Source organism: Lepisma saccharinum, chromosome 26 (assembly GCF_977018435.1).
Source record: "Lepisma saccharinum chromosome 26, izLepSacc3.1, whole genome shotgun sequence".
Taxonomy (NCBI): Eukaryota; Metazoa; Arthropoda; class Insecta; order Zygentoma; family Lepismatidae; genus Lepisma; species Lepisma saccharinum.
The window spans coordinates 61,483,446-61,507,108 of record NC_139254.1 but is presented as its reverse complement, the minus strand read 5'-3'; the positions used below and the strand labels follow the sequence as shown (position 1 = coordinate 61,507,108).

At 39.8% G+C, this 23,663-nt stretch overlaps 1 protein-coding gene across 2 annotated transcripts in view; it reads right to left on the bottom strand.

The window, feature by feature from the left end:
- Dh44 (corticotropin-releasing diuretic hormone 44) overlaps window positions 1-23,663 on the bottom strand; it is a 618,074-nt gene that overhangs the window by 51,543 nt on the left and 542,868 nt on the right. The gene's annotated exons all lie outside the window — the stretch shown is intronic.

The window sequence follows — 23,663 nt, the reverse complement described above, 5'->3', positions numbered from 1 at the left end:
TTGTGTGGAATAATATACAAAATACTAATTACGTTGAACTGTAAATAGTGTCATTATCATTAAACTGTAAATAAACATGGCAGCTGATATTTTGCAAACTATCGTTAAAAAATTCCCAAAATTCAGCTACACAGACCATATAAAATATTTTAAGTTACAATTATAAAGTACATTCAGAATGTTTCATTTTCAATGGAAGAAACGTTACTGAAATAATTATAGTTTAATTAACACACTCACCAAACATTTCCATAGTAGGTTCACATATACAGTATCAGAAACAGAAAATGCATATTTAGCCCTACATATAATATTTTACTTGCTTTAATAAAATATTTTATAGGACCGTTTACCAGAAAAAGCCTTTCCATAAAAAAAAGAAACATACAAGCAATTTTAAGGGTGTCTTTTTTTAAACAAAAAATATAATCATTTTCATCCACCCTGCTTCAAATTGATAATGTGCTGTAGATGTGGTGCCACAGAGGCCATTCAGAGGACGTGGGGAGGGGAAGGGGGGGGGGGGATTGGAGTACTTCGAAAATTTCAAACGGTAAGGCGTGTCTAGTGATTCTTCGTTTGCTTGTCCTCCAATTGTCCAATAACTTTTGTGGCAAATATTTCTTGGTTTGATCGAGGGTATGCAAATTGGGGCCCAAAAACTGTTTTGAGGTTTTAGGAAATCTCTACTGTCTTTTATACAGGTGGATCAAAATCAATCGAATCAGTTTGATGCGCCATTGTTGTGGACTCCGAAACTTACAGTTGTGCGTTACATGTAGCCTGTTCCATGTACACGACAAAACTGTGTGCTGTCCTAAATGGAGCCTTTCGGAGCACATGCATTGCAATCGATTCGAAAGAAAGCATTGAGGTACAAAATGCTATTTGATTCTATTCTGTGGTGAAAAGAAAGCGGTTAATATAATGATTCATTTTTCTGTCCGTGCACGCTGTGACCTTTCAGTAAAATGTGAAATCGTTGTGAAATGTTTCTTTTGTCGTGTAAGAGTTCAATTTCAGACATTTCAACATTTCCAATAAGAACGTTGTTCAATGCCTTTCAATTTCCGATTTTCTTGAGTTAGTTATGGATGCTCTGTTTCAACTACAATTGAATCTATTTCTTGGTTAAGTTGTATTTATAATCAGTGCTCCAAGTGAAGGGGGATGCGGGGAATGGTATCTCTCCAGCTAGTAAAGTATTTACAAAGCATCTTCTCAGCTGTCTCATTCCCTCTCCTAACCCCAAAGCTCGTCCTAAAATCCACCCCCCCCCAAGCTAACATTTTTCACTTCAAGCTCTGCTTATAATGAAGATTTTGTCTGTTTTTTCACCTGTCTGCTTCATATTTCTGTGTTCGCTGCCCGTCTTCAGTATTTACATATCTTTCTTGATGCTGTTATTTTTAAAATTTCTCGTTGTCGTCTCGATCTCGAACGCAAGGAAGAACTACGTCATTATTCAAGAAAGCATCAGGTCACTATGTCCTCTATGGCACCACTGCGGGCAGTTCCACCTCCACCTTCTCTGCTGTCCTTATCCTCACTTCCGCTTTGTTCATAGCTCCGACTACGATATAATCTCAAAAGTGAGTTTCAACCACTCTACTTCTCGTAACTCTGAGCGCCCGTTTCCTGTAAAGGTGACTTCGCAACCCTTTCATCCTGGGAGACTCATCTACTCAAGAATTTACGGCTTGGTGCCCCTCCGGCCCTCTCTCCTTTCCCGCTTGCTCACGCACGGACAAGAAGTTATTGAAGTCTTTGAGTGAAATCACAGGGGCAGAAACGAGAGCCAGGGTCCTCAGCCTCTCTTCGTCATTCAACGAGCATCTTTGAAGTAAGGCTGCTTCTATTCCTGGCCACGAACATCAGAGAGTAGCCCGCCCCGTTCGGCGGGACAGACAACTTCAAGTCGGCTTGAAGATCTTGCACGTTTAGCGTTCGGCGGGCGGAAGTTGACGTCACGTCTTAAGGAGTGAAAGCGTCCGGCCATTCAGACGGCTTACAACCATCTTGCAGCCGGAGCAAGTTAAGGAAAAGTTGACTTGTTTCGTCTGCACAAGATCTTGTAAGATGGCGGCGTCCGTAGAGATATATGCGATTTGGGATAATGTTATTGCGGAGATGGCTACAGTTATACTTGGCGATGTCTGACAACATTCTTTGTACTCAAGATAAAGAATGATACTTTGAAAACGTTGAAATATTGGTTTGAAGTGAGAAAACTTCATTGTTTTATATGAAGACCACGTTCACTGAATATCTCGTCTCCTTCAAAGAACGAAGAGCGTGTTTTCGAAACAAGGTTTGAACAATACAATCTACTGTACTTTAATGAATGCTAAGTAAAAAGTATGTATCCATAATGAGACCTAACGTGGTAACATTTTTTCCTAACAAAACAAATATTTTGATTAAACTCGGAATATTATGAAGCTGAATATGAAAATGAACTCAAAATTGATTTTAATTACTTAAATACAATTAATCGTATGACCAAAGATGATATACCATTTTTACCACCTTTCTGAGAATAGTAGCTACTATTTTCATTCTTTCCTAAATATATTTATTCTCCGTAATTTTCCCCTTTGCCTGTTGCATTGACTAGTGTCATCCACAGACCGCGTGCGACTTTTTGTCGTCCGGCGATTCAGCTAAGATGATCTTAAGCCGGAAGTTGGTAGTCACGTGTTTCCTCTGAGATGCATCTTGCAGTTGTCTGGCTCGAGGAATGGGGCTAGTGTGAGGAACCCTGGCTTCATCAACTGCCTTAGCACATTTCATACACATTCTTCACATTTTATCGTATACAAGGGAGAGTCAAATAAAACCTTGATTACTATTTGTTTCTTATCTTGTAGATTTCTGCAGGGTTGCACAAGTTTGCTAATGTTGATCTACATATATTTGCAAATTTGAGTTAGTGCCTGTATACCTTAAGAAGAATAAGTCGTTGGGGTCCACGTGCATATGAGCAATACAATACAATACATTTATTCATCGTTAGACATTGTACAATGCAATAGATGTCGTCAGTTACTGGTTACTTATTATTTGCTATTGTACGTATATATGTAAGTTAAATATATAATTACATATATAGAGAACATAGGACAATTATAATATTAGTGATGATTAAATAACAGGCGTGATCTGATTGGTGCTGCACAAGACGAGCTCGAGGGTTCAAGAGCTACCAGGAAGGCTGAACCACTCGAGTTCTGGGTAGCACGCCGATCAGATACACTGCACGTACACTAGCGTTATTCATGTAAGGTAGAGTTCGTTAAGTCTAATTGGTATTTGGTATGTGTCTTTAATTTAACTTAGATGAATTAATAGAACGATAGAATGGTTCCAAAAGATTTTGTTAACCTTATTATATTTTTCAATTTGGTTTCAATACGTGCAATAAAACTCATGTTAATATATAACTTCATCTGGTTTCTTTGAAACATGCTGGTTTTAATTGTAACATCTGTATTTTTCAATGAACATTCTCGAGACGCATAGGACTCTCTATAGCATGCTCCACTGCGCGGTCACATCAGCCTCGTTTCCTCACGGGAGTTTGGTTTTCTCGAAGGAACCGAGGGTGGTGATAACATATCAACAATAATACATAAAACAGGAAATAAACAATACAATACATTCTAGAATATTAAATCATTTTTGGGATAGAAAGCCTTTACGTCCTTCTGATTGCGAACTAAGTCCGTTGTCGAACTTTCTCCTCCATTAGAAAACTATCTTCCGGCAAGAAGATATCAACAGTTGGTGATAGATTATTGTCAAAGTGCGGAAGACTATACAAAAGAGCCGTGTGCTGGGATTGTGGCGGGTTAGGTTAGGTTAGGTTAGGTTATCGAAGATTAATTGATCGATTGTAAAATGTATAATCTTGATTTTAATTTTACAATTTGTGATTTGATGCGTAAGGAAGTAAACATTAAAACAAAAGACTGTAAGAACATTGATTCATAAAAACCCGAATCGACTTCCGTGGTTAGCACAGCGCGCTACGATGCCACGGGTTTCATGTTGAAATCCCGGCCTCGGCATGGCCTCATATTCATCTTCGTGATTTACCAAAGTGGCTGAAAAGGAGAATAAGACCAAATCAATCAATCACAAAAACCCGAAAATTCTTTTCCAGGCCTAGTACAAAAGCTTTATATTATCTCGTAGTATTGTATCTGTGAACCTGTTCAACGACAGACGCTCTTGAGAAAGCAGCAGCTGCAACAAATCGCGGGATTCAATTCGTCAATGTCTCCAGTTGGGTCAGGTGTCTTGTTCCACACTGTTCAAACATGTCTTCATGCATAATTCACATATTTTCCCGGCTAGTTTAGATCCAACGCGGAGGCGTCCTGAGGACACGAGTAGGGACAGGAATTTCTCGTGGACGTTGTTGGTATGTACAAGGAAGAAGGAACTCGCTGTAAATTTCATGATGAAGCTCCCCGAGGGAGCAAAGTGAATTGGTCATTGCAATGATGACACATGTGCTTAGGTATCGCCAGCAATATTGAACCAATGAGTTGGTTTAATTTTACTTCGCAAGTGAAAAGATGAAGTGGATGACACAGCTCTACATAGGGTTATACTGGCTGTGAGTCCAGACGCCAAACCCTCATTAGTCTGCAAAATGCAGTTCTGGCTGTACTACGTGGATGTGATGTTTATTGGGTTTAGTTTGAGTTGGTGTTTTAAGTCCACTTTATGCACAGTAAGGCTAATCGGGACTGGACCTACAGTTTAAAGTGGGATCCGAGCCACTATGTGCCTCCACGGAGTATCGACCGATGTGAGGTTGATGTTTGGGTGTCTTGAGAAAGGGTCACCCCTTGCACCCCGCTAGCAATATTGTAGGTAGGATCGGATCACTTATAAAGTAGAAAAAATATAATATATAAAAATACAATTTATTATTATTGCTTTTATTATATACTTAGTAGTGGAGACTTCTACCGGGCCTTCTGGCGTAGTGGTTGATTTGGTTTACTTTACTTCGCGAAGATGAAGATTAGCGATGAAATTAATGAAGGGGCATCCCATGCCCAGGCCAAGATTCGAAACCAGGATCCCTGTCGTCGTAGCGCGGTGTGCTAACCACTCCGCCACGGGGATTGGCAGAGTAGTGGTAACACTGACGACATAATTAAATGGTCCCGGACATCATAAAAATAGTGGGGATGCTGGCGAAATATTTTTATGGGTTCAGCCACATTTAATACACCTCAAGTACCATGCAAAGACTGCATATTTTGGCTACAAGAACACTTACAAATCTAGTTTTTCTTGTCTGACGTTGTCATGGAAAACCTTGCCGTAACGGTTTGTCGTAACCCTGTCGTCCTGTAATCGAGTGATTACGGGTTCGATATCCGGTGGAGGCATATGGCACAGTGGTTCGGATTCCACTTTAAACTACAGTCCTAATTAGCCTTTCTGTGCATGAAGTGGACTTGAAGCAACAATTTCAAATTCTTGTGAGCCAACTCTTCTATTTCATTTCGTCAAGCATTACTTTGTTACCTTTCCTAATTACACCACAGATGGCCTCGCAATCGTCGCATAACAGCGCCATCTATCGCATCTTTCCGGGTCTCACAAATCGCACAAGACTCTAGCAACCTTCGAGTTCAGACGTCAGCGGATAATTCCTTCGTTGTTGGGTTAGGTTTTGTTCTCTTAGGATAAATGCACTGCAAATGTATTATTTATGCTAAAAGAACTAACCCTAAGAAACCTAACTTAACAACGAAGGCATTTAGCGTTCAAGGAAAGCATTCCGCAATGACGCCAGAACACGAAGGTTGCTAGAGTCTTGAGCGATAAGCGTTTCCCCGTCATACGAAAGTTTTCCTCCAACACTTACGACCTTCTCCGCAGCGACCGTAGAAGTGCTTTCGCTTGCTTCGTCTTTATTTCTGGACTCGGGAATATGTCCTTGGCACGCCCTGTACTACGCCTGCCTTTCGTCTCGTTCAAGCAACAACAAGGAAGTGCGGAGCCAACAGCCTGCATCCGAGAGTCAAATTTTACCTTCCACTTCGCTTCAGGTATGTGCTTATTACAGTAGAACGTTATCAAAAGAAACAAACGTATGGGATCTCTCAGTGGCGGCTCAAGATAAAATCTTTACCCGAGCGAGGTGGATTGTTTGGCGTCTCAGCACTCTCCACCCTGCCACCCTTAACTGGTCACCCTACTTTCCACCTCCCCCCTGAACTTTGTCCATGTTATGTATTTACGGTTTTAAGTAAGAAAAATATTGCCATATTTTTTTAAATACTTTGAGTTATTGATAAAGAATGGAACGACTTAAGATGACCAGACCCCTCTCTGATTTTCTTCATATTTGGCATACTCAGTAATTGAGGCCTCCTAATCACGAATCTGAAGTTAAAAGTTGTCGAAAAAATCTAGATATTGCAAAATAAGCGAAAATAAGTCGTTAGTTTTCGTAATGGAAACCGTTGATTTTCGAGAAATTTTTTGTTTCCCTCGTATATTCCTCGTACTACTACGACACCAAATTTTAACTATGTTTGCCTAACCTAACCGAAACTAACATAACCACACGTGAATGGTTCGCAATTATTTTGCAATTTCTAGACGTTTCCGACAAATTTTAACTTCAGATTCGTCATTAGCAGGCCTCAATTAGTAAGTATGCCAAATATGAAGAAAATCGGAGAGGGGTCCTGTCATCTTCAGTCATACCTAAAGAATACGTTCAACGATGATATCAAAATAAAAAAATAATCTCTAAGCCTAAATTGCTACATGATTTTGTAATATACCGGTACTCATTATGTTATGGAACAGTAACTTAAATTAATTCTTGTCTACGCAAATGTTGGTAACATTTCGAAACACGCTTGTGAATTTGTTACCATCTCATGTTAGCAATAAATTTCCCGTGTTGGCAACAGAAATGTTGTTGCCCGACCCTGTGGCCGAGTGGTTAGCACATCGCGCTGCGACGCCAAGGGTCCCGGATTCGAATCCCGGTCGGGCTTGGTTGTTTGTGAATGTCCATTCATCAATTTCATCATTTCATCACTCATCCCCATCTTCGCAAATTAGCCAAGAGGCACAAAACGCGAAGTAAAATAAACTAAATCAATCAATCAATCAGAAATGTTGTTATCCACAAGAAGTCGGTAAAGATCAAAGAATGTTAATAACATTTGTTACCAACACATCTTAACAAAGCTTTTCGATGTTTGCAACATTTCCCCCCTTCCCCAGTTACAGTCAGCCAGCGAGTGCGAAAGCATCGTTTCGTGCGAGGTGTGTGTGTTTTGCAATGCATTTATCATGGGAAATCTTTAAGTGAGATCAAAGGACCAAGTGCTGAACTTAGTTGAATTGTTCCGCGAGAAGCCTGTACTTTGGGACCAAACTTGTCCACAATTTAAAGACAAGAACCAACAGGTCACTTCCTTTATAATTAGCTCTTGCTCGCAGTGAAGGTCTCAACCAGAATCTTCTTGGTCTTCTCTGTGGCGCCAAAATGACGCTGCCACAGAGAGTGCAACTTCCTCCACAGTCGGCATCTTGCAGCCAACTGAGGTCATGGAGTCAAAATGTGGCATGAATTTACAATACCGGAAGTATCTCCAATTGCTTTCAAATTCTGCATACTCACTAATGTTGGCCTCGTAATCACGAATCTGCAGTTAAAAATGGGCGGTTACGTCTAGAAATTGCAAAATAACCTTGTAAATTACATCTATGATTCTTCATACACTAACATGGAAACCATGTTTTCTGATATGAAGACGTCTTCCTTTCCGCACAACGGTCTTGCTACTTTGTGTTGTGACGTAGTCATAACACAACGTTGCTCAAGGGTTGCGAAATAAGCGAGACGCATTGCATGGAGCGTTGATTTGCATGTGAGAAAATTGCGTCTTGCGTAAAGGTGGAAAACATGTTTGCCCCACAAGCCATTCACGGTAAAGTTAGGTTAGGCAAGCATAGTTAAAATTAAGGGTCATCATAAACATAGTTTTGAAACGTTAATCATTGCAAAAAATGGCTGTTTTCTTCATAAATCAAGGGTGTTTACTCCGTCCACGGACCCACATTTTTCGACTTATTTTGCAATTTATAGACGTGACCGCCAAATGTTAACTGCAGATGCGGGATTACGAGACCAAAATTAGTGAGTATGCCGAATTTGAGAGCAATTGAAAATACTTCCGGTATTGTAAATTCGCTCCCTAATATAGTATGTAATCAAAAATAAGGTTTTGGTGTTACTCAAGATGGACGCCCGGTTATTCGTCCGGGTCGCTCGGCCCGTAAGCCGCCCCTGCGTAACTGTATTTTGCGAGTGAAGATTAAATGTTTTGTTAGACATCTTCTGGAGGAGAACAAGACCCATACATAAATAGAACATCATTATATTTTATTTATTTGTTTGTTTTAGTTGACTTCACGTTCTCACTTCACTAGCGTAAAATTGCACTGCAAGTTTTCTTGTGAAGCAAATTATTGTTTTCCTCAACAAGCGGTATGAAATTCATGCTTTGCGTCTTGTGAAACAATTGTTAATTTATCTTTGAGTTAACTTAACTCTTCGTAAATTTCGAATCTTATACGCCTTAACAATGTCGTCGCTGAAAACCAACAAATAAAAGTAAGTGAATCCTATACACGATTACTATATTTTTTTTCAGTTCGAATATGCGGTTCCTGGTTACGCACCGAGCTCCGCGCTTCCCCTCTTCCTCACTCCCACTCCTATGCATTCCCCGTGCAGCACCCAATGAACAGGTAGAAAGCAGGTGTTTGGAGGGGAACAAGCGACTGCGTTGGGAGACGATGCCGTGACCTTGAAGCGCAGTTTGGCAATGAAAGCAGTATAACCAAATACTACAGTAAACTTAGCAAACAATCCCCTCTCTCATTGAACATGTACGTAGTTTAACAACGTTAGCTTGTATGCATTGCATACGTCGCAAAAAGCTTCAATGTGCCATATAAGAAATTGGGCACCAGAGTGTTAGTTAAAATTCTTGTCAAAACTTTAAGCTTGAATGGAGTGTAAAATTTAAAATCCAGTTGTTCAATTCAGAAGCGCCAACTATTGAAAAAAATTGGGTGGGTTAAAATACTTGTTACAAATTCACAAAAAATCTCATAAATCCCGGCTTCCATGCATGATGATATTAATGCACATTACTTATTTTTTTAATCTCTTATTTATTGATTTCAATAAGATTCCACCAAGAACCACGATAACAAATACGTACAATAATATTAACACGACAAACGACAAATTATTGGGTGGACTCGAGCCCCACGGGCCCATATAAGTTGGCGCCATTGGTTCTCTTTTTGAAGATTGTGGTGAATACTGTACTTAATTTCTTAACAAATACGAAAAGGTTTACGGAGTCCTACTAGGAAGAAGACATGCAGGAATAGCAAGTTTTCGTTCGCTAGGTTAAGGTTTTTAGGAAAACTCTATTTTTTACGTTGCTATTAAGAAATTAATTTGTAAAGCCAGTGGCGGCGATTAGGAGGCAGTGGCCCCCAATTTTAACCCATGCATTATGGCTTCTTAATGCTAAGCCTTGTCTACCAACAGCAAGTAAACGGTTCTTATCACCCCACACCCTCAATATTGGCACCCAATCGCCGCTACTGTGTAAAGCTATTGGAAATCACCAAACCTATACATGATTTATTTGAGATTTTTAACCTTCATTAGTATAATTGACTCAGAATCAAATTAAAGGTAAAATACAATAGTGCAAAATCTTTTGTTCTCGAGCTTGGTTAGCCAAAGTTTCCTATAATTGGTATTACTACACTCATTTAACGTTACATTTACGTAAAATGTATTATTTATTACGCCATTGCAACCGCACGTTGTTGTTGCAAGAAGTAAATAAAGGATTAGCTCTTGAAGGGCGGGTTGTTGAATTTGTTATATACTATTTGTTTCATCACATCTTTTCAATTGCAAGTTTATTTGCATTACATTTATGGTAAACATTGTTAAATACCACTTGTGCTCATTTTATGAGGACCAAAATTCGTCTTAGTATTTTTGGAAGCGCACGTGATTACGGAATTGCTAATGCTGCTCAAATTCTAAAATTGCTGGCAATTAATAAGGTTGACCAAAAAGTTGTAAAACAACTTTTTTGATTGCATTCACATTTTGTAACCTTTATAACGTATTAAACATCGGTTAACTAGTTGTATAACGTTAAGAATAGATCTTTTACCAGATTTCGCGTGTGTTAACTCTCACTGAAGTCTTATGGTGTGTTTCAACCATACAGCAGTTTAAAGGGACTATGAACAAAATGCACTCAAATTGTATTTTTGTTAAAGAGTGAGTGGCTCTGTTAAAACTCCTTTTGCTTTGGTGCATGGTTTGGCTTGTTTTAGGTTGTGTGATTTCAGCTTATATGATCCAACTGAATGCGCGATAAAAGCGCCATCTAGTAAGGCTTTTGAGATTAACAACAGTTTTAAATTACAGCTGTGAATCTAATCTCGCTCTGGGAAATAAAAGCTGGGTCGGCCAGTCTGCTAAGGGGGTGGCAAGTTAATTGTTTGAATGTATATACCTGCTGCTCGGGCCTCCAGGCCTACGCACTACTCTATCATATCATAAGTCCAAGCAGCACGTTACACCAGTAGCGGTGATTACAGAGCGTGAGGAGACAGTTGCCCCACCCCCCGCACTTTTTGTAAACTTTTTGCTCTCGCACTATGGCCTCTCAATGCTTAGCCTTGTCTACCAAGAGAAAGTAAAAATGTCTTTGCATCCTCAATGTTGGCACCCGTTCGCATCCACTGCGTTACGCTGATCACAAGGACTTTATCAAACAAGAACTTTTGTCAGTGGGTGTACAGTTTAAAGTGCAAAGTGCCTCCACTGGGAATCTACTCGAGACCCTCTGATTACAAGGCGAAGGCATTGTATCTATATCTTTTGATATAAATGCTTGTGTTGTAGAGATTTTATTTCTTAAGACAAATAATATATGTGTACTAGTTGCTAATTCAAAAACTAACAGCAACACCGCACCTATACTTAAAAAAAAGCTACTAAGGCATTCATCTGAATGAGTTGGCAAGACTGTCAGTAGGGATTGGTATGACCTTGAAGAACGAGTTTATATGTTTAGAGCAGTGCCGCTGTTACAGTCCTCGGCGTGAGACTTACAATCACAGTTTGTCAACAATGTCTTTTAAGCACATCGCACACTGAGACGCAGGGAAACACGGAGACATGCGGCAACAGAACTTCTGTTGTATGCTTCTATTGAAATCAAATTATGTAACGCACACCACTACAGGGAAACACGCGGAATCGAAGCATGGAATTTCCGTGCCAGAAGTCTGCAGGCTATCTAAGGGTAATCCCCCATTAAGACACCAGAAAGGCGTCAGTTCGTTCTGTTGCCGCGTCTCAGTGAACGTTAAGCTTTACGCCCACACAGCGAATCCGTATGTTGGAAGCATATTTTGAGTATGCCACATAAATATGCGTTGAGAAATGGAGAAGTCTATTTCCTGATGATCCGGCACCAGCTAAAACAGCAATGGATGATTGTTTCAAAATTACTCTCAATATTATTTCTGTGTATTTCAACGCGCGGAAAATTGATTGCAGTTTTGTCAGTGTGTCACCGACCGCAGAGATTGCAGAATTAATCACAATCAGTTTACAATTTTTTTGAGTGTATTTTAAGATATGCATATGTTAGCATATGTATGTATTCATTACGTTGACAATTTCAATAAATTACAAGCAAAAAAGTCTCGAACTTTGAGTGCGAGGATTTTTCGAACACTCTGTGTACTTTATATGTGCCATAATTTAATAAACTCTGATATTGAATTGTAAATGTAGGCTGCGAATTTGCATTAAATTATAAGTTTACAGCTCTACACCCAGAAAACCTTTTGAACTAAAGTAAAGTCATTTTCTTTCTCCCTTCATTTCTCTTTGTTTATGCAGAGTCCCCCCCACCTGTTGCCACGTTTACAACTTCCCTTCCTTGCTTCGTTATCAAAACAACGTTAAACATTACATCTCTGCATTGTCTGTTTTCTGTAGGGAAAACGGAGCGGTAGAATTACATGGCAAGCAGCTGATTGCATCACCCTCGGTTCGTTTAGGGTTGAAAATTCGACTGCATCATAGGGGTTTTCTCTCCATGGTTGAGCTTCGTATACAATTCACAATATTCTGTGTAGTAATCTATTGAAAACTGAAACGAATGCAAGGGTGTTGATGGGAAAAGTTTGAAAATATCATAGTGCAGGCCAAAGTCTATCACCGCCATTTTACGCGTTCTGTTAGAGTAATTTTTAACTGAAGCTTTGATTCATGGACGGTAAACTATCGCCTACACGAGGCATGTTAATATGCAACTGACGAAGCCTCCACCCCAGCGCCGCTGTTTGCCACTGATGTCATCTCGCTCCCAGCCATTCATTTCACGCGGAGAGGATTTGCGAATAAGAAGCGTGATATTACACGAGCATTTTCCGCGCGAAATTTCCTCAAACAAAAGAAGATAGCGTTGCGGAGGATTCCAAGGAAACCTCGCCTAGAGATTCCATCGTTACATGTATATTGAAAGTGCAACCTACGGAGGTTCCATGCTATATGATTTTGAAGGCAACCAAGCACCCATCTGTAAATTTCTCCGAAGCATATTCAGAAAGCAGAAGTTGCCTTCAAATTGTTTCGACAAAATTTCAATATTGGGTCATGTTCCCAAACTATTCAGACAGAAAACAGGGAATCTCCGAGGAAACTATCTGATGTGGCAAAATATCAATATTCACGAAATATTTTTCTATAGTCGTTTTTGTTCCTTTATTCTTTCGAAACTCGTTTACGAAGAAAACATATCGAGACTGTGTTTAATGTGTAAGGTCCGCTTAGACGGATGCATTAACTTAATATTTTTGCTAGTATAAATGCTTCCAAAATCCTTACAGCACTTTTTACAGAAGTCAATAAACGGAAAAATTTCCTGTAACATTACGGTTATCTTTTCGATTGCGATGAGACGTGTGCAGAGAACCTTACATAATATATACAACATGAAAGATATACCGAGTTACGCGGTTTTCGTTTAATAACTAATATACTTAAAGAGGAAGAGATGTAATTTTAAAAGGAGAAATGATTATTTAATGAGATATCGTGTAAACAAACTGCAACTCTACACTTTTATTTTGTAACGTTAAGTAACCATCAATCTCACATATAATAATAATAATATTAATAATTAGGGTTAGGATTTTGATGACCTTAAAATTGCCAAAAAATTACCTTTAAAAAATGCATTTATGACGTAATACATGCAAGAAAATACCCTATAAACTTAGAAAAATGATCTAAAAATTCTAAAAGATTTGTAGAACAAATTTCTAAACTACCAAGAGAAATTCACATTACAAATTAACGTTACAGTATCTATCACATGTTCATTGCGTATGGTAGTACAAGTAAGAAAGTTCACTTTTCTTCATCTTTTACACTTTAAGTACAGAGTTGCAGTACACAACGAAAATCATATGCAAATCAAAAGTGAATGATTGTCGGTTTTCGAACAAGAGAGCCTTGTACATGGAAAAATTTATCTCGACTTCCACCGACACAAGAGGAGCGTACTGGAAGTAAACAATATCACTTGCTGGTAAGTCACTTTCAATTCCTTGGAGTGCAAATTGCTTCCCTGACAAAATGTCCGATACAGAGCACAAAACTTTGTACCACCCTTTTTTTTAACAATAATCTGTCTGGCGACAATGTATTTACTGATAGAGAGTGAAACCCCATTGTTTGAGCTGAATTGTTACACAACAGCTTGTATCAACAATACTGCACAGAATTTCTTTGTTTCTTCGAACACAGTCATTCAGAACTGCGCTGAAGGCAATGAGACAAGAGCCGGGAACCTCTCTACTTCAAAGGGTTACATTTGCATGCAAAATGTAGAAATTTAGAAATTTAGAAAAATGCATAATATGACTTTTAAAAGACCGAAAAATTACTTAAATGGTTTTAAAAGTTTTAAAAATGACCTATACTCCAAAAAGGGTAAAAAATTCAAACAAATGCCCTAACAAAGGCATCCGAATTTATTCACTTACGTGTAAAACACGTTCCTATCTACTAATGCAATGTTTCTGCCTTACCAAAAAAAAGGACGCATTTGCATCAAACTCCTAGCCCTAATAATAATAATAATAATATATCTTGAAATATTTCTATCTACGAGCCCTTTGTTTACATTTAAAACAACTATAGTATTCCTCTATTCGTCCATAAGTATACTGTATGCGCTATAAAGCATGTATTTAAGCAGTGTCATTGACTTATACCTAAAATCGTTTAGTAGGAAACGTTATTCTTCTCTGTTGAATAGTTACCAGCTTTTAGAAACGTGAAGTGATAGATAGTGTACAGTCATGGAAAAAAGTTCTTCCCCATAAGGCTTTAATAGGAGCAAGTAATGCAGGAGGGTAGGCAACACATATTGCACCCTTCGATGATCGGGTGATTTTGCCTGTCTTAACACCGAGAAATGTGTTCCACGCGAAGGTCAACATGACAGGAAAGCAAAGAGGGTCACGTGACTATTGGTTACGTGGAGTGTTGTGCTTCTCCACGTCCCCAGTTCTTGATCCACATTGCAGAAAAAGTAGAGCTGCATGCAATATATGAAAATAGGTTGTTTTCAACTACACGCTTAATTATGATTTTCACAATTGTAAATCTATCAGACGTGTCTCCCGATTTAGTCGGGACAGTCCTTTACTTTGAATTCCTGTTTGTCATAGGCGTAACTTGACGGGAGCAGAAAGGGCATTTGTAACCCCCCCCCCAAATCAGGTTTCTTAAAGCTGCTAAAACAGGAATTAAATACTATGATTTGACGCGTCCAAAAAAAGTATTATATTGAAAGATTTTTCCCAAATACGCAGATAGCAATTTAATACTTTGAAAGTGTCTCAGATTTGTTTATTGTCACAACTTAGTGTGGCACAGGTCTACTACAAAAGTGGAATTTCGTAACAGAAATATGAACCCACTCCTTTTATTTCGTAGCAGATTTCATCTTGAAACTGAAATTAAGAATATTAGTTAACAATGTCATTGGTAAACAATAAAAAAATGTGCTAGACCCAATTATTTAATATCTTATCATAATCTTTATCGCAAGTTTAAATTTTGTTGTAAGTCCACTTTATGCAAAAAAAAAAAAAGAAAGTAAAGTTCTCACCTGTGCTTGGCGCTACGCCATGAAGGCGTATAGGGGGTGTGGGGGTAACGCCCCACACTTTCTTGATTCGTTCGTGAGTGGGGGTGATGTGATCAGCATCACGCCCCTGACCGCCTTTACCCCCAGGGTTTCCCCCAGGTACCCATGTCATTCGACGCTGGGTGGGCGCTGGGACCGCTTCCAACGTTAGAAAAGTTCCCGGGCTTGAACCGGCCGGGAATCGAACCCGGGGCCTATAGCATGGTAGTCAGACGCGTTACCGACTGAGTCACCGGCACAGATAGATTAATCTGAAGTGCATACAGTTTAAAGTGGGATCCGAACCACTATGTGCGATCACCTGGTATCGTACCCCAGACCCCTTGATTACAAGGCCTTCCACTACGCCATCAGTGAGGCGCACACAATCTTTGTATTTCGACCTTTTTAAACCTATATGTATCATATAAGAGGTTGTTTAACATTGCTATGCCTCTATGGATTATATTTAGCCAGTATTCGAGCACATAGCGTCAGATTTCATAGAATATAAGCTTCTCTTCCATGTTTATGGTTTCCTGTCTGCAGTAGAAAAACTGGCAGGTTCCCATAGCTTTTCTTTCAATAGTCTTCCAATGGTTGCATATCATATCACTCAAATTTGATTCATTCGTTTCGAACACAATCCCCGATGGCGCAGTGGGATCGTGGGCGCCTTGTAATTAAGGGATCCCGGGTTCGATACTCGGTGTAGGAACATAGTGGTTCGGATCCCCCTTTAAACTGTACGTCCATTCACGATTAGCCTAACAGGACATAAAGTGGACTTAAGACACCAAATCAAGCAACCAACACAATCCCGTTATTGTCCAGATTATCGAATCCAGAACCTTCGTCGCGAATAACATAAGCAGGAAGACAACGTGAAATAACCGAACAGAAACAGAACCTAAAACCTACATCGGATAGATTGGATTAAGTCTACGATACAGCACGGGTTCTGAAATGAAAAAGAATACGAAAGTTGAATGACTTCTATACGCACCCACTTTTCCTCCACTCAATGGGGAAGATATCCTTCTAGCTGAGAAGCCTTTACGTAGGAGTGCCCTGAGGGAACTTCAAGGCCACGATGATAAAGTGTTCTACGTGCAATGACGGGACCAAAAACATACGTCAGATAGCTGTGTTCCTCCTTATTTCGTACGCCATTGATAACTGGAGCACGTGACCTCGTCTTTGGTAGAGCAGAAGCCTGCTTGCTTGCCACCACCCTTTAGTTCAGTGACCTTCGCCCGTAGTCAGCAAGAGTGAATGACTCACCATATACTTGTTGTCTGTGAGGCTACACAAGAATAGATATTTCGTTAGTGGCTGTAAGTATTGTTTCATCTGCAGTTATATCAGTTAACATTTCAATAGTTTCCTAATGGTTACGTTAGTGATAAACATGTAAATTAGTTCTCGAGAGTGAACGTTTTATCTATTTGAACGGGGGATTTTTATACAGCCTGCATGTATTATTTTTTCCTGAAACAAGAAGAAATTCGAAGACGAAAAAAGAGTTGTATAAGAGTAGTCAACAAAAGGAAAAAAGAAGAAGAAAACGAAAATGTAAATGCTGAAATAAATTATGGTAGAGATCGAGTGAATAACATTTTGTCATGGGGCCTCCTCGATGGCGTAGTGATAACGTCGTCGCCTTGTAATCACTGGATCCCGGGTTTGATACACGGTGGATGCACATAGTGGTTAGTATCCCACTTTAAACTGAAGGTCGAGTCCAGATTAGCATATCTGTGCACCAAACCAAAACTAAGAAAGAAATTGTCACAGTGTAAGAAAATTTCATGTTCAACCAGATACGAAACAAAAGGGAATAATATATTGCAGGTTGGAGTTCACATCTGTAGCATCTAACCAGCACAATTATGAATCGCAACATATCGTATCAGATCCATTTTTATTATACATGTATGATAATATAAGAGAAGTAGAGGAAAGAGAAAACCAAGCGAAACACGGATGCATTCTCCAGAATTTCAAATCTCGTTACATAAGGTTCTGGGTTGGAGTCCCGAACAGGCATGACTTTCTTGTTCTTGCCCTTTTATCTGCTTCATTTCATCATAATTCATCGTTATGGTTTACCTGCAGGGGAAGAATAATGACAATAATTGCCAATACAAAGCCAATGACAAACAGAACAACTCGATTACGGAGGTGCCAAGGAGAAACGAGACTTGACAGTGTCTCCGTCTCTCGGTTTGTCGAATTGAAAATTGCTCTTCCGTTCTCGGTCTCGATTAGTTAAATATAGAAATCGAAAATGTATGTGAATGTATATACATGTATTTTATATATTCCGGTTTTGTAGGAGATTTCGTGAGAGATGAAATAAGTACTCTTCCATCGTATTTATTTTTATAATTTTTATTCCCTGTTCGATGATCGCGACGATAAGGACGAGTGACCATTACATGAAATTGATGACGAAATAGTCAAACACCCCCGACAAGGACGGTACTCAAACCCGGGAACTTTGGCGACGATATCGAATGTCAATCACTTAATGAGCTTGACCACCGAGCCTGCTTAATGTTGTTTCTGTCAGGTAATTCGTAATAATATCCCAGATTCACTATCATTTGCTTCATAATTTATCTTATTGTTGTGATTAACCTGAATTCAAAGAATTAGTTGGAAGGCAAAAATGCAAGATTGAATGTCTCTGATGTTACTTCGTGCCGAATAATATGACGTGGTATTATGATATGAATTTTTTAATCATATAATATGCCTATTCATTCCATTGATTGATCCCAATTGCACACACAAAATATGGTATAATGTCCACTCCATGGAGGAGTGGTTAGCACAGCGCGCTACGATGGCATGGGTCCCTGGTTAGAATCTCGACTTGGGCGTGGGTGTCCTTGGTGAGTGTCCCTTCATCAATTTCATCATAGCATCACTCATCTTCATCGTCGCTATTTGCCAAAAGTGAAAGAATAGCAAATCTAAATAACAAACATCCAATCAAATCGAACATCTCTACCGATTTAATGCTATACGGTACCGAATTCCCACTTTATTACTGCATTTTAAGTCATTTTACAGCATCTCAATTGTTTTCCGATTCGAAAACATTTGGAATGTTGTTTTGTGCAGTTGATTGTGCATTGTTTCGTTGTTTGGATTGTTTAATTAACGTCGCATTAATTAGTTTTAGACCAATCGTGACGGGGGAAGCAAGAGCACAAAGAAAGCGAAAAAGACAAGGAAGAGACCACGGCTTTCTTTAAAGATAGCATCCCGTGAATACAACTCAAGTGACTGCAGAATATTATGAATAAAATTTATTTCGCTTTTTCCTTTTATTTCTGTTTCAGTTATTTTACTTCGCTTTTGTTCTACCACTCGCGTTACTCGAGTCGGTGAGGAAGAATTGTAAACTCGTGAAATGGACGATGGTACAAAAAAATATATGCCTCTCCCACGGTTCGATTTTGTTTGGTTTGATTTGGTGTTTTTAAGTCCACTTTATGCGCAGTAAGGCTAATCGGGACTGGACCTACAGTTTAAAGTGGGATCCGAACCACTTGTGCCTCCACCGGGTATCGATCCCGGGACTCCCACGGTTCGAAACTGTCAGTACAAAATATTGTCTTATTTTTAAAATTTACGGGCAAATATGGTTTGTCACGTAGCAATTTTCGCTTATCTCTTTTTCAAGGGGTTCCATTGCCTCTCTGATGTCGTAGTGGTAACGTCTTCGCCATGTAATGAAAGGCTTCCGAATTCAATACCAAATAGAGAGGCATTTGGTTCGGATCCCATTTTAATCTGTAGGTCCAGTGCATGAACTGGACTTAAACAATTAACGTGTGGCATGTGGTCTGTGATGAGAACCATCATTTAAGCGAACCTTCTTGACAATGACTCTAATATCACTTGAAAGAATAGTATTTCCTTACAAGTAGCTCTTGCCAACAAACCAGTTCCTGAAATTTTCTTCTGGAGGCATCGTAGCACCCAGCTGTTTGTTGTGGCTGGGGCACGAGTCATGTGACTCATGCTATCAAAGCTCAATCCTTCCCGAGAAGGAATCACCAGGCAAACTTAAGCGAATATTTTGTTATTTGGGTTGCATAAACAACAGGCTTTAAGACGTTATGAAATTCTACGTCCCGTGGCCCAGGTATTTTTTTCTAAGACTGTACATCGCACTCGGCCGCCATTACATCTGCCTATGTGACGGACAGCTCGCTTCTGATTGGTAACGCTAAGGAAATTAGGACTGGTTCTCTGTAAAATATACATTGGGATATTCTATATGATCAAGATGCTATAAGATTTCTTCCTTTACACGGTGGAATTCGATCGTAACAGAAATATTAAGAATAATGTCAAGGTAAATGCTTTCGTCTGAAGCGTGCCTACCCACGATGTCATATGGTTAGTAACCAGAACTGCTATATTAATATTCTCGATAAAATGAAGGGTCCCGGGTTCGAATGCAGGCCTGTGCATGGGTGTTCTTTGTGAGTTCCCTCATCAATTTCATATCACTCATTCTCAATGTCGCGATTAGTCATAAGTGACAGAAAGCGACGCTAAATAGCAAGAATCAAATGAAAATGAGAAAAATTAAGGTGCCCCCTGTGCTTTACATCACGCCATGAAGGTGTATAGGAGGTGCGGAGTTCGGGCCCCACAATTTCTTGATCACGGCCGAAGGTGGGGTGATGTGATCAACACCACGCCCCGCCGCCACCTTTACTTTCCAGAGTTTCCTCCAGGTACGCAGTTTATACGACGCTGGGTGTGCGCCGGAGGTATTTGAGCAGGTTGGAAAATTTCTGTTCTCACCGCCGGGGTTCGAATATGAGAAATGAGTATTTATTTTATGTCACTAAAAGTGACAATGCTGATAACTTTGGTAAAACCTCCGGTTGATTTGCATCTCTGGGAATAATGTTATCTTACTAATTTCTTTTGATTTTTGTTTGTCGCTGGCTGGGAAATTTCATGAAGTGATATTTTAATAGAGTCGGTGTGGATGTCCTTGCGGCTTTTGTTATGCTAATGCTCAACGTTTGGGACTCAAGAAATTGCAGCAGGAGCTAAGTAAGTCGTACAAAAGCAAGGGAAGAAGATTTTGTATTTCAGAGAGTCTCTCTTTTTCCAGAAACTCCTTTTCTTCAAACCTCGTGCATGAACGTCGTACTGACAGCTTGTCAATATTTCATTTGCGAAAGTTGTTCCTGGAGAAAGAAGGGAAGGTACTTGGAGGGAATCAATACATTCCTCCATCTTAGCTTTGGAGCTGTCATTGCTGCGTTCGCCTTGCGATAAATGTCAGCGAGAAGGCAGCGTTGTCTTCGGATATCTCTCGCTCTTCTGCGATGGTAATGTGGAATTTCCAGCGTCTTTCCTCGGCCAGCAAGATGAGGTGTATTCCCTTATTTAAAGGCCGACTCAAGCAGAACTGGATTTCCAGTAGGAATGCTCTAGTTGGCGCTGAACTGGCTTACTCTTATTTTGATAAATTTGTGAATGGGCTTGTGAAGAAGCGTTGCTGCACAGTGGCGACACCAGACTTTCTAGTGTGGGTACGCCATTGGATGGCTGTTACAAATTTTAGGTGCATTTGATTTTCACTTTGTTACTACGTGATTCGAACAAGGATTTATTAATAAATAATAGCAAGATTAAATATTCCAGTAAAAAGGAATTATAGAACTGGAGTGTTGCATTAGATGTGTTAAATTTTAGGTAGAGAGCTCCCTAATCTAAAAGTAAAAATAGCCCCTTCCAAAATCACAGATCCGGATCCGAATCTTTAAAGGATTCTCATCATGTTCATCATTATATTTACACTTTTTTTTATTTTTATCACGGAAATAGCCTTTAAAATTTTGACATGGTGGACCAGCCTGATTCTATGTGGCTCACTCTGACCTACCATTGACGCCGCCATTCTTACTGCGGCATATTAATAGTCCCACCTCCGCAAGAGTGGCCTCAAACAGTTCATTTCATTCCTCTCTCATTCATGCAATCATTTATCAAACGATCTATGCCACCGTGTATTCTAAATAGCAATGGAGGTCTCTCTCTCTCGTGTAGCACACAAGATTGATGTGTGTCCGAGACCAATGCTTTACTATAAGTACAAAAACTTTTCTATAGAATTCTTCACAGAGTATATAACATACAACCATGTTATGATTTCATTTCTTCCATTATTCTTGCATATTAATTCTCGTTCGATTTTTAGACATACACCGTTTGTTCTGGAAACTAATGGGAAACGTTATGCAACTCGAATTACATAGGACACCAAACTGCATTTCACGAAAACCCATCACAGATGGTCTAAATTTGCTTATCAAAGCCATAAATTAGGATTGATTCATTGAATTGGTGTTTTAAGTCCACTTTATGCACAGTAAGGCTAATCGGGACTGGACCTACAGTTTAAAGTGGGATCCGAACCACTATATGCCTCCACCGGGTATCGAACCCGGGACTCCTTGATTACAAGGCAACAACGCCATAAATTAGGACAATCAAAAAGTAACCATACACATAGAGCTAGTAAATCAATCAAATTTTTCACATTCCAAAAAGAATAAGAGTAAAAATTGTTACCTCCTAAGGATACTGGTCATCAATCTGCAAACGCCCCCCAAGGTAGGGCGAGGATACTTGTTCTGTTTCCTCAGAGAGAAGAGAAAACTCTAAGGTATGGCGCTCCTCCATTCTCAAAGAGGGAAAACAAACCCTATGCTATACTGATCGCACGCCCAACTGGCGGCTGACCTAATCGTGTCCACTAATCGTGTTCGGGGGGTTGCTTCTATGAGTGTCAACAACCTCAATTGCGCAGTAAAGCTGTAGGGGTAATATCGCTCTCCGGTTACCACGTTGCCAAGCGTACGTCTGTTTTTGTCAGTTGACTTTATTAGCTTTTTTGTACATTGTTTGCGTGTTGTGTGTACTATTTTTTCGTGCTTTGTGTACTATTGTACAGCTTTTATCCAGTAACGGCGCTGATCATCTCTCTCTCTCTCTCTCTCTCTCTCTCTCTCTCTCTCTCTCTCTCCCCCCCCCCCTCCGCCTTACAGTACGTTTAGCAACATAACATTGTATACGACGCACATTTGTTTCGTCCCGCCAGCAACGTTCGGGTGCTTTGGGACACGAAAGTGTCCGATGTCAGTCGAAGAGAAATCAACTGATCGCCGATTCGTTGTTTATCAGCCGCCAGCTCGAAATGCGAGAAGTATAGGGTAAGGAAAACTCACCCCAACGTGGATTGAGAAAAAACACCTTTCAAAAACTCTTACTTATGGTTATGACAAGCCAAACTCCATCGAAGAGTGAATTTCTCCATCTTTCTTCTCAGCGTACGCCCACATGGGATATGAAATTACTTCATATGTACGGTCAGACCACACGGTTGGCAACGTTGGTTGGATTTGAGCTGGAATATAAACTCTAACCAAACAAATGGAGCAGGATTTAGGCATAATTGTCCTCCATGAAACTGCATTTCGTTAAGTTAATCATAACAAATAAACTGGAGTAGAAATCTCCATGTCATTATTTTTGGACCAAATTGCGCTGTTCAATGTGACATTTACTGCAGCCAAATGGACAAGAGAGACGGCTATTGGAGAGACAATATCGCGCGATTGGATTTGTTAGCTTTGTGGAAATATGCAAATACCACACTCGCCAGTTTTTAAAACAACATAGACAAGTTAATCAACAATCATCTGTGTGCATTGTTTGAACTTCCACTTCCTTCTCTGCCCGCTGTTGAGCTCACCGGTCTTCAATTTGTCCATTGTTAACTTAATCCCAAGTCAATAAAGTCATTTCTAGCGGGCACCTTTTCTAAACAACGCTATTGATTGTACTGAATTTCCTTTTCAAGTCGGCTGTTTGAAAAAATCAATTCGATTCTTTTTTCGACGCTTCTTATCGCGTGCATCCAAAAGCAGGCGAAGAATAGAGCCTTTGATTGCGACTGATTGGCTCCCTCTACTCCAAAGCCTAGCGATACAAATGCTGTCCTCGGCCATTTTACTGTAGCACATTACGGTGCGACTAAGATTACAAGGTAAACGTGTCGTATCCTCAGAGAATAAAATGGGAGCTCTGTACTCATAAGTTTCACCGCTCTTCTCAAACTCCTAACCAGTGGCGGCGATTGGGTTCCAAAACTAGAGGGGCAAAATGCCAAAACTGAGGGGGGGAGAGAAAGAACAGTTTACATTGGTAGATAAGGATTAGCATAGTTCTGAAGCAAAAGTGGCAAAAAGTGGGGCAAGTGCCCCCTCAGCCCCCAATCGCCGCCACTCCTCCCAA